General features: G+C 35.8%; 1 long non-coding RNA gene across 8 annotated transcripts in view; it reads left to right on the top strand.

Annotated features, from left to right (window-relative positions):
• Window positions 1–4,614, top strand: part of LOC111990751 (uncharacterized) — a 30,233-nt gene extending 25,619 nt beyond the window's left edge. For 4 of the 8 annotated variants that reach the window (XR_010630596.1, XR_010630595.1, XR_010630599.1 and 1 more), the window contains 3 exons: window positions 675–3,023; window positions 3,602–3,697; window positions 4,510–4,614. This is a non-coding gene — a long non-coding RNA (uncharacterized LOC111990751). The remainder of the gene's footprint in view (window positions 1–674; window positions 3,024–3,601; window positions 3,698–4,509) is intronic. The other 4 variants (XR_010630594.1, XR_010630597.1, XR_010630593.1 and 1 more) reach the window with 4 other exon arrangements.
• Window positions 4,615–13,343: the final 8,729 nt, after the last annotated feature.

The following is a 13,343-nucleotide window of genomic DNA, read 5'->3' as shown; positions in this document are numbered from 1 at the left end:
AATCTTCGGTGAGTTAACTAAGGGTGAAAAAAAAAAAAAAAAAACAACTTTAACGTAATACAGGGGAAAAAGAAAAAGGAAAAGGAAAGCAATGTTGAATAGGGGGGAGAGGGCAGATGGGTAATTCCCATCAAACCCACTCCCTCCTCCCCATGTTATCCCCAAAATGGGAGAAAACTTATTTCACCCCAAATGGTAGGCCTGGCGAAAAAAATCTTGGACCCCACCATTTTCACACCCCCCACCCTCCTTAACCAAACACACTTTTCTCCCCTCTTCCCACCTTTCCCCCCCAATCAAATGGACCCTAATTGTTTTACTCAAATATGATCATGTTTAATTGTTGAAAATTTTGATGTTTTAGTTCCTTCATATCATTCCTTTTATCACTTCAGTTCTGTGTGTTTGGAGTAGTATTTTTTTATATGTTCCATGAGGTATGCACATATTTTACCATGACCAAGCTGTTTGAATGAGGTTCAATGCCAAGATGAGTAGTTAGTGGTGCCTTTGTGCGTTATGTCCCCGTGATTAGTTACTTTTCTCTTTTCTATGTACTATAACCTCAGTCTGACTTAAGGCTCACCCATAAAAATTAGGAGATAATGTGAATTGAAATTTTGAACTTAACAGAAAGCATGAAAAGCAGATGATTATTGGTTTATTTTGGGCAGATGTTTGCACCGTTGGTATTATATGTAAGCCAAAATGGTTTGATTGGGTTAGAGCAGGAAAACTCACTATTTCTACTAGAGAGAGGACAAGGTGTCATGATTCAGTGAGGCGAATCAGGATGGAAGGGATAGGAGCAGACAGCAGACAGCAGGTGAGTTTCTACTGGGTCCCTCTGCATGGTGTTGTGCTTGTGCGTGGGTTTCTCCCTCTTTCACTCTTTCCCTTTCCAATTCCCGCCTGCTCTCTGACTCCTCTTCTCCCTCATCGTTTTCCATGCCTTCACTTCACTCTAAAGTTTATCCAGCTAGAAAAAAGAAGTTGAGCAACTTTACCTGCTCTATTTGAAGAAGCTCTCTTCCAAATCATCATTCATTTTCTCAGAAGAATCCAAATACACAGCAGTTGTCACTTATGGGCTCAAAATCTAGAAGCAATAATTTGTATTTTGATGATGGGCTAGCCTTAGGTTCCTCTCTCCCTCTCTCTCTAGAAGGAAAAAGAGAAGTGTGAGGGAAGGTTTTTGACCTGTGTGATATCCTGCTCAGTTTACATTGTCTCTGGCATTTTCTCGGCAACCAAAAGCAGACGAATTGTGTGGTTTTGATTTATTCCTTATTTTCCAAGCTTTTGTGATCTAGGTTTTTTTTTTTTTTCTTTGAAACGCATAAGCTTTTCATATGAGGATTGCACAGAAATAATCTTAGTAACTCACTTCTTCTTTATCATTTTGTACTTTGGATAACATAGTTTTATGTATTTGTTTGTTTCTAGGAAAAAAACTCACTAATTTGAACTTCAAAGATATTAAATATTTCAGAAAATTTATAGATAAATTTATTGAAGAAGTGATCTGCCTTAAGCATAGGATAAACCTTCTACTTATATTTGATAACATTTTGCTTGGGTTCAAAGTTTAGTTGAGGTTTTTAGTTGCTTTAAAGACACGCTTCACTTGAAAAGCCTTTTGAACTAGGCTCATTAGCCTTTTGGGTAGTTGATGTGAGATGTTTAAACTGGGATTGTTTAATGAAGACTACGACCATAATTAGTTGAGTGAAATGGCTTAGATGTGGATGGCACCTTGGTAAATCTGGGCATATTAGTTGTGATTTTTAATTCTGCTTCTGATTTGTTATTTTTTGTTGGTTGTGTTTTGAGAAAATGGGGAAATAACAAATGTGGTGATAATGAGAGATGGTATACTAACAAGCCTAGGAATTTTGAGTTCATTACCTATGCTAATGGTTCAGTAGTTAAACAAGGTCATTGGTGACACTTCATTTTTTAAACATGAAGGGGAAATTGGATGGTTTAAATGATAGGTCCTGTTAACAGGTTCTTTAAGACAATTGCTAAAAGAACATCTTAGAAAATATTTCTAAAATGGTTCCCTAACAAACTAACAAATGTCCTTCTAAGTCTTCCGTTACCATAACATTTCCTATAATGAACGGCATTTGGGGGAAAGTGCTTTTTCTATAATTCAAATCAACTTATTGGTATTTGTAACTGTATTAAGAAAATTTGTGTTGTGTTAACGTTACTCTATCAAAATTCCACAAATCAATGAAAAAAATAAATAATAAAAAAAATAGAGAAATGATATGTTCACAACAAATCCTTAGTGGTAAGTTGTTATTAGTTATTATTATTGTGGTAAAAAAAAATAATTTTAGTATTAGGTTCAAGTTTAATCCAATAACAACTAACAATTTATTATGAAAATGTTGCAAACATAACACCACCAAATCCCACTGCCACGTCACTTAAAGCGTATAATAATAATAATTTAAGGAGAGAGATTGATAGCAGTAAAAAAACAGTTTTTAATCTCAATAAAAAAGTAAAAAGAATTGGTTGCGTGGAAAGAAATGGCACCCCAATTCCTCCCTTCACGCGCAAACAATTCTTTACTCTTTAACTTTATCATATATTAATTTGGCCCCACTCAACGAACAACAATTCACAACACATATTTCATAAGCTATAGTCCAAAACAGAGAGAGAGAGTTGAGATGAAATACCAGTCAAAAGATCGGCAGATGAGGTCGGTGTTAGGCGGAGACTGAGAACAACGAGCGATTGCTGATCGCGATCGCCGATGATGGTGAAGGCGACGAGCGATCGCCGATGAGGCCAGTCTTAGGCGGAGACTGAGAACAACGAGCGATTTCCGATCGCGATCGCCGATGATGGTGAAGGGGACGAGCTAACGCGGATGAGGTCGGTATTAGGCGGAGAATGAGAGCAACGAGCGATTTCCGATCGCGATTGCCGATGATGGTGAAGGCGACGAGAGATCGCAGATGAGCGTGGTGTCAGCGAAATCGGGCGAATTGTTTTGAGATGTTTGGTTCTTCTTTTTCTTTTTTTCTTTCCTATTTTTCTTTTTTTTAGGGGGCTCTTTATTCATTTATAGGGTAGTAAAAATAATAAAAATATTATATATATAATTTTTTGCCTTCAACTGGGACGGCCACTTGTTTCTCAATAAAAAGACAAACAAGGGACCGCCACTAGGTATGTCATTTCATATATGTGTGGCGTTTTGGTTGACATCGTGATTCATGATTATAAAGTTGTATTCTTCTACAATATTTGAGCTAATAAATTGTGTAATATCTATTATTTTGGGTAACCCATTGTTATGAAAGTCTAGATTATCATTTCCAAATTAGCCACCGTACATCTATTTTGTATTTAAATAACTTTTGGGCAGTTTTGGTTGCACATATTGTGATTGCCCAAATCAACTAAAATTGTTACTTAAAATCATGTTTTATATTTGACAATGTAATTCACATGTGTGGAACAAAATTTCCAATAACTATTTTATTTATTGTTAAGATGATCTTTTGCTTAAGTTTAAATAAATTGATGTCACTTCTTCTATGATGTGTGAATGATGTGTGCATGATTTGTGCAGGTAGCAACTATGAGTCTATGATTGCACATAGGTTACCCACAGCCAAAGAAAAAGAGGAAAAGCTATAGCAAAAGACATTTCTGTGATTGCACATGGGTATATGATTGCACTTAAGAAAAAGAGATAAGATATAAGAAAAGTTATTTCTATTTGTAATTTTTTTTTCGGTAGTTTTTTTATTTTCCCCCTATTGGGCATATATATATATATATATATATTTGGTAAGCCATTAGACATATCTTTACTTGTACATAGGTTGGTGCATAAATATTTGTTCCATGTCTTTTAGATAAAGAAAATGTTATCCGATGAACTAAGGACATTTGTTAATAAACAATTTTAAGAAAGTTGTTCTGGAAAAAAAAATGTTCTGATAATTTTTTTTTATAAAAGTTATGTAAAAACTTTTTAAAAATAATTTATTATAAATACCTTAAAAATACTCGTTAACAAGACATTTTAGATAATTGATAATGGTCTTTGCAAGGGCAATTGGGAATCATCATGCCATTCTCAATGCCACATTTCCACATATTTTTTTTTTTTTTGGGGACATTTCCACGTACTGTCTCTCCATGATAGGTTCTTCAGTTTTGGCATGACTTTATTATTTCTGTTCATGATAAGGTTCGTCAGTTTCGGCATGACTTTATTATTTCTATATAATTAAATTGAATTTTGTGATCCCATTATCCCATTAAGCTTTTTACGATACAGTGATATCATATTTACTGATATTGATGAAATTACGTCCTTGTACTTTTCATCTTATGTTATTCATAATTCATATACCCCTTATTAATTACCATAATCAATATTATTTCACTAGGTAGTTTTGCTGCAACTAAATAGTAAATAGTTGCTTGCTTCTTTCCACTAGGAGTTATGCTCAATTGGTTTCTTTTCAGATTGGAAAATTTGCTCAAAGAATGAATAGCTAAGGATCTTCAAGCCAATTTGCTATCTTGTTACATCTTCCACGACAGGTCGTGAATGCATGTGATGACCTACGGTATGGATTTAAATTACAGTTCCATATTAACTCTTCAAGTCTTTTTCTAGTTTATAGCTCATAATCCTTGTTCTAAGTTCTAATTAACCCACAAGAAAAAGTGTGTCAGACACTTTCCCATTTCATAACATATCCTCCTTTCCTTAATCAATAGTTTTAGATTAGGCTTTTTATTTTTATTTTTTTATGTAAGTCTTACATTTTTAAAATGTAATTAGGAATCAAAATTATCTATTTTTTCTTAGAATGTGACTAGGAAATAAATTGTAATTTTTATTTTTCATTCTAAAATCATGTAATCTAATTCATTTTTCAAATGAAATAAAGATGTATTTAATTAGTTTTGGGATAACTAGTTTTTTTTTTTTTTTTCCTTAAATAAACAAGTGATGTCTCTAATAATATGACGGTGAAAACATCATTTTCATCTCTACATTTTTTTTATCTTTACATTTTGGTGTCACGGTCAATTTGGTCACTACATTTTGATAACAGTTAATTTGGTCAATGTTATTTTTAACTTGAAGTCAATTTGGTCCATACCGTTAATTCACTAACAAAAAATGCATGTGTGACAAAGACACACTTGGAGCTTACGTGGTAACAAAAATAATACTAAATCTGGAAAATATCCACAAAAAAAAAAAAAAAAAAAAAACTAGGTAATCCAAAACTAATTAAATACATAGGAGTCGCATTCGTGAGGGATGGCATGCTCACGTGCTGCCTCTCTGGCCTGCTTGGGGCGTGGCTGCCCTCAGGTCTCTCCTGATTCCGGTTTGGAGCGCTAGTCCCTTCCTGATCTTTTGGTTGGTCATTTAGTGCTGCATCCTTCTGGCGCAGCTGTTCTTCTAAGTCGAGGTTCTGTTTGGTGAGACGCTCCACGGCGGCGCTGAGGATCCGAACTTGTCTCTCGAGGGCAGTCGTGGGTGGTTCCTCTCCGTGTACGTCATTAGTAGTCGCCATTGAGCGAGTGAGTACCATGCAACCCTTTAGTCCGGGAAATGATAGTATGGCTTAATTACGAGGTTTCCCACAGACGGCGCCAACTGATGATGCCGAAAATATCAACAGTGAGTTGCACAATGCTCGTACTCTTGAAACGGCACCTGTACAAAGAAAAGAGGACCTAATAGAGAGCACCGGTGTGGTGCCGGCCAAATACCCTCCGAAGGTCAAGTTAGAACTTCTTTCAACTCTAGAGTGCTAGAGAGGGGTTAATTATGCGTACCTCGATTTGTAAAGGTATTGGGGCTTTTATAGTAGTAGAGGGTTGACCTTTCTTCCTTGGAGCAGAAGTCTTTTCCATATAGGAATCCTTATGAGCGTAGATTGCGGAGTCCTTTCCTTATAGGAATCTATCATTGAGCGTGGTGGCCAAGTAAAGGTTTTCTTGGAACCGTCGACCTCTTACCCGTCGGCTTGTCTCGTTCCCTACGTCGATAAAGGGCCGTCAGCCTCTTTGAACATAATTAGTCCTTAAGCTTTTCTCGGATTTCCCTTACTGTCAGCGTGTCTCTTTTCGTCGGCGTATTAGAGTCCTTAACATCCGTCGTGATTGGCCCGTCAGCCTGAGCAGAAGCTGACGGGTTAAGCCCATGGTACTTGCTATGATTCCTCCTTATCAAAAACACACTTTTCCCTCTCCTAGTTGCCTTGACTAAGTTAAGCCGGAGTATCATATTCTTTTTTCCTTTTCCAGTCTTGGATTTTTCGATTTTGCATGATAAGTAATGTCTATAATTCTATTTATCAAAAGCCACAAAAAAAAAAAAAGAAAAAAAAAAGAAGAAGTCTCTAATTCCATTGTTTTACTATTTCATTTTTCCATCTACTCTACTTAATAGAGTGGAGAGTGGCCCCATTTATGATGACTCAATTCTTGATAGAGCCTTATGCAGGAATTGGAGTCTCAATTCTAATATCCCTTTAGTCCAAGTAATGGAATGGACTAGATTCATCTATATAGTTTTGTATAGGTGATTTCGTTGCAATTAGGGTTCTCCTTTGCTGTAACAGTATCAGTCTTTGTGTTGTATATGGAGGTTGCAAGTTGCAGCTAAAGCTGCAATATGCTATACAGAATGATGCAGAGCTTGCTCTGCTGTTTGGTTGTTAGGCTTGCACCAGTGTTTTTTTTTTTTTGTTAGATAGGGATTAATTTAAAGAATTTGAGTTTATTTACGTTGCATGCATCATGTGAGCCTAGATTTTTGGGTTGGGTCTTCTCCTGTGTGATTTCAACGACTATTGTGTAGGTATGTGAAAGTATTTTTTGTCATTTTTGTGTGTAAGTATTTGGGTTGGGTTTTATTCTGTGTGATTTCAATGAACATGTAGTATAACAGTATAACTTTTGATGTCATTTGTCAACCGCTTTGTTTTATGGCTACTGAAATTGTTGTATAACTTAACCTGGTCCTTTGAAGAATTGATTCTGTTGTGGACCTATTTTATGTGTAATTTAATAATTTTGTAGAATTTGAGTTTGATTCATTTCTATCTGTTTAAAAGATTCAGCTTTTGGAAATTCTGAGAATTGGGGTTTTATATATCAAATTTTTTTTTTTTTTTTGTTTGGAGATGTGGATTTGTTTATAAATCTATTATAGGATGCTGGGTCTTGTATATTAATATTTGAATTGTTGTAATCTAAGACTTTTTATGGATTTTTATAGGTTTGGGGTCATCGGGAAGATGGGTTTGATTGAATAAAGAAAAGGGGGCCCTGTTTGGCACAATATATGTGAATTCATAAGATTTCAGCAATAATTATGTTTTGTTTGGTTTTTGAGATAAAGGGCTCGGTACAACTTTGTTTGGTTTTTAAGATCTCAGCAATAATTATGTTTTGTTTTGTTTGGTTTTGTTGATTTTGATGGTCAATGTAATAGAATCTTGTGCTATTAGGGAGCTCGGTACAGCTTTTCGTTTTAGTCCTAGAATGGCTGTATAGCTTGGGGACTGAAACAAAATAAGTAGTAAGATTAAAGATTTCGTTTTCTGTTTCTCCAAGTGTTTTTCTCATCAACCAGAGAGTTGTTGTAATTTGATTCAATGGACCACCTTATGCTGGTTGATGACACATTGGGCGACAGTTTGGATTTAGAAGATGATGACTTAATTAAAGTGTGACAAGATAGTGGATAAAGATGTGAGTGATGAAGAGATTGAAGCAAAAGAATTGGAAAGGCGAACGTGGAAGGATCGTATCAAACTCAAGAGGCTTAAGGAAAGATAGAAGATTGCAGCCTAACAAGCTGCAGAGAAGCAGAAGCCCAAGCAGACCACTGAGATCAGGCTCGGAGGAAGTAGAGCACAGGATGGGATTCTCAAGTATATGCTAAAGCTGATGGAAGTTTGCAAAGCTTGCAGCTTTGTCTATGGTATCATTCCTAAGAAGGGTAAGCCAGTGAGTGGTGCTTTTGACAACATTAGAGCTTCGTGGAAAGAAAAGGTGAAGTTTCATAAGAATGGGCTAGTAGCCATAGCCAAGTATGAAGCAAAATGCCTTGCCATGAGTGAGGCAGAAAATAATCAAAATGGGAACTTTGAAAGCATTCTCCAAGACTTGCAAGATGCTACTCTTGGGTCACTTTTGTCTTCTTAAATGCAACACTATGACCCCCCTCAAAGGAAGTACTTGCTAGAAAGGGGAGCTCTGCCACCTTGGTGGCCAACTGGAAATGAAGATTGGTGGGTAAAGTTAGGGCTACCCCATGGTCAAAGATCTCCTTATAAGAAGCCACATGATTTGAAGAAGATGATGAAGAAAGTTGGAGTATTAACATACTGGATTTGAATGAATGCAATCACATGCTGCAATCTTATAAAAAAAAATTTGTGCACAACACTTTCAAGGATTCTGCAATCACATGCTGCTGAATGCAAATTAAACTTGAAATGTTATATTTACATGTTTACACGTACCAAAATAAAAATGTTGCCTTAAGTTTGATTGCTCATATGAATATTTATTCTTGATGTGCTGCTACTTTAAAGTAGTGAGAAGGGAATTTGAATTGTGCATGTCAATCTATAGAACATATGGAGTTTTATGGATAGCTTAGTGATATTGTTATGTTCTGGTCTTTTGCAAGATGGTTGAATAATAAAAAACTGCATAGTGATTGAGTTTGCATGGATTGTAGAAGGATTCACATTTCTAAGATATTTCTGAATGCATTTTTTTTTAACTATTTGCTTTGTCTTAAACAATAAGTTAGTTCAAGAGTTGCACTTATCAAGTTAAAAAAAAAAAAGGATCAAGAGCTGCATATTGAGAAATTGATTCTTTCTATCTTTGATCTTAAAAAAAAAAGAATTAGATTCAATTCCAATTGCATTAACAAATTCTATTATTTTATATGGATTGTAAATAATATAAAATGTCTTTTTTAATGAATGTTTTATGAATTATTATTTATATTAGTTTAAAATATTATTGATTGATGATTGTGAAAGGGGGTTTTTTATTTTTGTTTTGTTTTATGCTTTGTCAATGGGTATTATGACACCAATCTAAAATCGACCTACCTTTGCAAGGAGAACATTTGAATAGAAAAAAAATTTGTTTTCCAAATATAATTAAATGAATATAATCTCAAGTTTGGATGGGAATTCTACATAGTTAAGATAGTTTTTGACTCTATTATAGAAACTGACAAACACATTTAGCTTGAGAAGTGCATATTTTTTTAATATAGCAAAATTACAAATTTGATATCTAACTTCTACATGTCGTAATACATATCTCAACATGTTTTATTGACGAGCTTATATTAGTGGTACTTCAAAAGAATGTAAGAACAACAAAGGAAGAAGATACAAAAAGTACTTTAAAGTTGTCTTTCAATTTATTGGAAATTGATATTTTAGCATTTATTGGATATTTGAGGATGGAGAGGATTGAAATCCTAATTTTAATTTTAATTTTAATTTTAATTTGATTTATATTTTCCATTTCGTTATTTTATGTTTCATATCAAGGATAGGAATCCTAGTGTGAGATCAAAGATGAAGAAACAAAGAATTGTTTCAATCTTTGTACGCAATAGCTTTCCCGTGCATTGCACGGGTTAGTGATTAGTTTCATTATAATTTTAAAGAAGATTAGGGCAGGTTATCACCCTTAAAACCTTATATTCCTTTAAGCCGCTCATTATATGATAAATTGTTGGCCAAAAGTCTGGAACCAATGATATTTGCATAAAGCCTGTTTGAGAGTCGTCTGAACTCTCTATAAATGTGCTTCAATTATTGAAGTTCAATACCGAAAAGGATTCGAATTTTTGCTTTTCCTCTGAGTCTGCCTCTGCGTTTGGGACTGGGGCGTTAATGGAATACCATTCCATATTTCTTTCGTCGAGGATTCTATCTCTATAACCACCAAAAATTATCACTGATCCTTCTTCCTCCATTAGGATGAGACAAAGAGAGCAAGAGAGAGATGAAGGGTTAGGGTTTGGGCTTAAACTAAAGGGCTAGGGAACAACTATATATATAGTTTAATTCCTTTCCCTACTCTCAGTTAATATACACAGCCAGTAGTTTGGGCTTTAATATATAAAGCGCTTTCAATTTGCTTTATAGGCTTTTTTGTGGGCCATCATTTTTAAAGCCCACCCTATATTCCACAATTGGCTACTATCTTGATTTATGTTCCATATGTTATTTCTGTATGGAATCAAAGATATAATGTTTATTAGTGTGCATTTCATGTTCCATTTTGTACGTGCAAGTTAGTTTATCAAAACCATGTGAGAGAATGGGTGATGCATCTAACAGTACATTTAAGTGAAAAAGCTTAAGAATAATAAAAATGGAAAGTAAAGAAGGCATGGGAAAATATGTGGAAAACCCTTTGGAAGGGATGAAAAACCATAGGTGAGCAAGGGAAGAATGTCCCTCACTCTTTAGAGCTCTTTGCTATGTGAAAAATGAAAGTCTTTGTACAGTGGTGATGTTCTTCCAAAGAAAGCATTTTTCTCTCTACCTCACTTTCCTACCAAAACTTTCTACTCTTTCTCTTGTTTTCTCTAAATCTTTGCCCTAATTGTTCTCCTTATAGTACGAGTAATGTTGTGAGACACATTAAGACATGTGTCAAACCCTTATTTGCCCATTTCAAACCCTAATACAACTATTGTACTATACTACTACTGGAGGAGAGAGAAAACACGCCAATGTTAGGGTAGTGGAATGGAGGGTGGCTTTGCTACTACATGAGGAGCAAACTATCGACAAGAAAAAGGACATCAGGGGGGCTAGGAGTGATGTATGTGTCCTCAACAGTGGTCTAGAAAAGAATCAGCCAATAAGGAGTGTTTTATAGCATCTAACCATAAGGGCTCGCTATCTCCCTTTTGTGCAAGTACTGCGTATCTATGTCAAGTGCAAATCTCACTATTTCCCAAGGTGGTTACACCATTGGCATGAACCAAAGATCCTACTCTTCAGCCAATGTTTCCCTTCCTTTGCTCACAGATATTCCACGTGTGGGGTCTAGATCTAGCCATGTTAGCATTCTCATGTGCTTTGGCTAGTATAATGTACATTAGCCCCCTGACTGTCAATGGCGTTAATGACCAAAGTCATTGACAATCACATTGTATTAGACTTCAATGCTTGTGTAATCATCCCCTGTGACTTTTGAAGTTGGGACATGTGGCATTCGTGAGTGTTTCTAGCCGTTTTGGCATCGTCGTTTCCTATGCTTGGCAGATATACATTAATCTTCATAAATGTCGTGTCTCTTCACTTGACTCTGGTTGGTGATTAAAAAGGAATGAAATCTTCCTTTATTCTTCATTCCTTTTGCATCCATACTCTTTCCTTCTCTTACACAGAAAATCCCCTATTGTCAACAAAATGGCTAGCCCCTTGTCTGCAGGTTCCAACTTCCCCAGAAGTAGTTCTAGTAGTGGCTTAGATTCTCCCAGTGTCAACAATGCACCCCCAACCATTCCAAATCCCATTCCCCTTCCTCCTCTTCTCTCCTTTCCTATCTTCCCCCTTATTCCTCAAGTTTTCCTTTCCTAATATGGGGAAGTCCAACTATGGGAAGGTAGTGAAGAAGAGGAAGAAGAAGAGAACTCAGAAGAACTTCGGTTGAAGGCCAAAGAGGATGCTGAGAATGCGTCCTACAACACCTTCATGGGGAATGTTCCAAGGCGTAGAAGAAGGTGCAAGGGTTCTTAAACTAGCTTTGATTCGAGCGTGACGTCCTTTGATCTTTCCAGTGGTTTTGACTCTGACTCAAAAGGGTCAGATTCTTCAGAAGACTCAGGGTCTATTTGGATACAACTTATTTTTGCTGAAACTAAAAACTAAAAACACTGTAGCAAAATAATTTTTAAATGTGTGAATAGTACCATGGGACCCATTTTTAATATTTTTTAAATGCATGAACAGTATTATTATAGTGCGTGAACAGTACTGCTACAATGATAATTGTCTCCTGCACAGTGCATCCATGTGATGTTACTGTTCATGCACTGGAAAAAAAAATCGCAGAAAATGCAAACGTTAAACACAAACGTGTATCCAAACCCAGCCTCAAACTCCGGGGATGAGGAGGAGGATGAAGAGGAGGAGGAGGAGGAGGTGGACCTCGTTTCGTGCTATCTCCAAGAAGACTCTAATTCAGGGAGAGACTAGGACGCTTAGAAGCCTTGTTCTCCTTAAGTTGCTCACCTTCAAACCTGCAATCCTCTTCTTTTTCTTGTAAACGTGCCATATTATAAGCCTTAGGTTGTAGGTTATTTTGTTTTTTTTTTGTTTGCTTGTTTATTTTTTTTTTCCCTTAAAGTATAGAAAGGGGTGATAAACCATAAAGGCCAAACCAAGTGTAAATCCCCCTTTTCCTTCTTGAATATATATTAAAACAATATAGTTTATTATAAATATTCTGTGCACAATTCATATGTTTATTTTTATGTTCCTCCTTTTTGTTAATGTACTTAAAAGAAAACTAAATTTGTGAAAAAAAGGCTTCTGCACAGACGAACAACACATAAACATATCAGTTAATCAAAATAAAAAGCAAAGATGTAAAATGGAACTTTTTGGTGATGAGGCACGCCTTTTCACAATTTTTGTAAAGGCGGTTTTTTTGTTAATTGACTTGTCAAGGATCAGGCATTCCCCCTTGCTGACACATGTCAATAATTTTGAAAATATGCCTCATCTTTGAACGGCTCTTTTTAGAAGGAAAAGGATAATTGGCCAAGGTATAAAAGGAAAGAAACTGCTTCCCTCTCTTGATTTTTCTCATTTTCTTCTTATCTTATTCTTTTCCAAACTTGAATCTTAGAATTTTTCACAAGCATAAAACTCATGGGTGTCAAAAGCAATTTGAGATCCAATTCTTCAGAGGCCACAAAACTTTCAACCTCCAAAACCAATAGGTTGTTGTTCGATAAGAGTTTTGATTAGAAGTCTGTTCCTTACTCCGTAGATCCTCCCTACACAGCATGTGGAGAGCCTGATGATCTTCTAACTATGGATTTGGAGTTGAAGCATATCCCTCGGCTTGGCACTTACAGAGGAAATTTTGCTCCTACCACTGATGTGGTCTTTAAATCTCACACCTCAGTTTCCAAAGGCTAGAGAAATTGGTGTTTAAGAGTGCTAACACGCCCTCCTTTCATGGATATCTTATAGATAGTGCATCTTGTGCACATTGTATTGGTGTTTTCTAGCCTGGACATCAGAAAGGATAGTGAAAGC

Source organism: Quercus suber, unplaced genomic scaffold, assembly GCF_002906115.3.
Source record: "Quercus suber isolate HL8 unplaced genomic scaffold, Cork oak 2.0 scaffold_164, whole genome shotgun sequence".
Classification (NCBI taxonomy): Eukaryota; Viridiplantae; Streptophyta; class Magnoliopsida; order Fagales; family Fagaceae; genus Quercus; species Quercus suber.
Note: the sequence above shows the minus strand (reverse complement) of the source record. Positions and strands in the feature narration are given on the sequence as shown.